Genomic DNA, 2,187 nt, shown 5'->3' with positions numbered 1-2,187 from the left:
ATGAAATAAGAAGAAGAAGCTCGCTAGGGTAAATTAAGATAGGGAATATTTCTTATCTTCTTCCGAGCAAATCAGTACAATATAAGGGCAATGCCAGTACAATACCTGGCATGGATCCCACTACAAGTCTGACATATTCTAACTAACTATCAAGGACCAAAAGTGTCCTGAAATAGTAAACTAAGGGTGCAATATGTAATTATCGAAACTTGTCATTTAATTACTAAGGGACTGAACTGTCTAGCTTTTATTCTGGGACCCATCTGATTCTTTTAACTACCCCAACGATCAAGTCCCACTCTCTTAGCTCAACGTACCACTCTAATAAGCTTCAAATCCCTAATTCGTATCAGACCTTCCCTGTTAGAAATGTTCCTTGACCTCAAGGAAGAAATGAAGGAAATCGAGTCTTCAATGCCCTGTAATCCTCCCAAGTGGCTCTATCTTCTCCCAACTGATCCCATTGGATTAAAACTTGAGCTATTGCCTTGTTCCCCTTTTGTATCATTCGCCTATCAAGGATCTTCTGTGGTTGTGGACAGTATTGGCTAGAAAGGTCAAGTACTGGGGGGTGATTGATGTTTTCAGGTATTTTGTGACATGGTTTCAATTGGGACACATGGAAGGTGGGGTGTAAAAGCAATTGTGGAGGTAAGGCTAATTTATAGGCTACAGTTCCAATCTTCTGTAAAATCAGATAAGGGCCATAGTATTTAGCGGAAAGTTTAGAGAAATGTGTTCCTGACATAGAAATTTGTCTATATGGTTGGATCTTAAGATAAACCCAATCCCCTTCCTTGTATTGTTTATCTGATTTGTGCTTATTTGCTTGTGTCACCATTCTTGCTCTTTGTAGATGATACTGTAATAACTGAAACTTGAATTCTCTAGTGACTAGGCTCCTATCTACCTCTTCCATGCTAGATTCACCTGCAACATAGGGTAGATGCAAGGGAGGGGGTTGACCATAGAGTGCTTCATAGGGCGTAGTCTGGATGGAGGTGTGAAATGTAGTATTGTGCCACCATTCTGCAGCAACTAGGTAGGAAAACCAATCTATCTGTGACTCAGAGCAAAAGCACCTAAGGTATGTTTCTAAGCACCTGTTTACCACCTCAGTTTGCCCATCACTTTGAGGGTGGTATGCAGTGGATGTGTTTAATGTCACACCCATCATTGAAAAAAGTTCCTGCCATACTCTACTTGTAAACACTGGATCTCTGTCACTAACTATGTCCTCAGGTACACCATGTAACTTATACACATGCTCCATAAACAACTTTGCAATGTCATTAGTTGAATAAGGGTGAGACAAACCAATGAAGTGAGCATACTTGGTTAACCTATCTACTACCACCCAAATAACAGTCTTACCCTTAGACTTAGGCAACCCCTCTATAAAATCCATGCTGATGCTACTCCAAGCAGTTGTGGGGATCTTGAGTGGTTGTATCAACCCTGGATAGGCAGTGGTGTCATACTTGTGTCTCTGGCATATGTCACAAGTCTTAATGTAATTCTGTATATCTTCCCTCATGTTCCTCCAAAAAAATAATGCAGCTAGTCTTCTGTAGGTGGGTTCTACACCAGAATGACCCCCCATGGGTGAGTCATGCCACAACTGTATCATCTCTTGTCTCAGCTTATCATTTGGTCCTACTACCAATTTTCCATTCTTCCTTAGCTGCTCATGAATGAATGAGTAACCAGGAATTTCAGCACTCTTGACCTTCAAATTCTGAATGATTTCAGCCAATTCAACATCTAAGTACCAGCTGTCCATGATCATCTGCAGCAAATCTGTCTTAACTGTGGATAATGTAAGAGCAGCCAACTCCACTAAAGGTAGTCTAGAGAGGGCATCAGCCACCTTATTTTCCTTGCCCTTTTTGTACTCAATAACAAAGTCATATTGCATCAACTTGGTGATCCATTTAAGTTGAGATCCTGTGTGTAATTTCTGTTCCCATAAGAACTTAAGTGCCTTTTGGTCAGTCTTGACAATAAAAGGCCTGATAATCAAGTACTGATTCCATTTGTTTACAGCCATCACTAAAGCTAAGAGCTCTTTATCATAGACTGAAAGTGTTTGATGCTTAGGTGAGAGTCCCTTACTTAGATAAGCAATTGGTTGCTTCTTTTGCATTAGCACTGCCCCAATGCCTACATTGCAAGCATCAGTCTCCA

This window comes from Lycium ferocissimum, chromosome 6 (assembly GCF_029784015.1).
Source record: "Lycium ferocissimum isolate CSIRO_LF1 chromosome 6, AGI_CSIRO_Lferr_CH_V1, whole genome shotgun sequence".
In the NCBI taxonomy this organism is placed as follows: domain Eukaryota; kingdom Viridiplantae; phylum Streptophyta; class Magnoliopsida; order Solanales; family Solanaceae; genus Lycium; species Lycium ferocissimum.
This window is presented reverse-complemented; position numbering follows the sequence as displayed.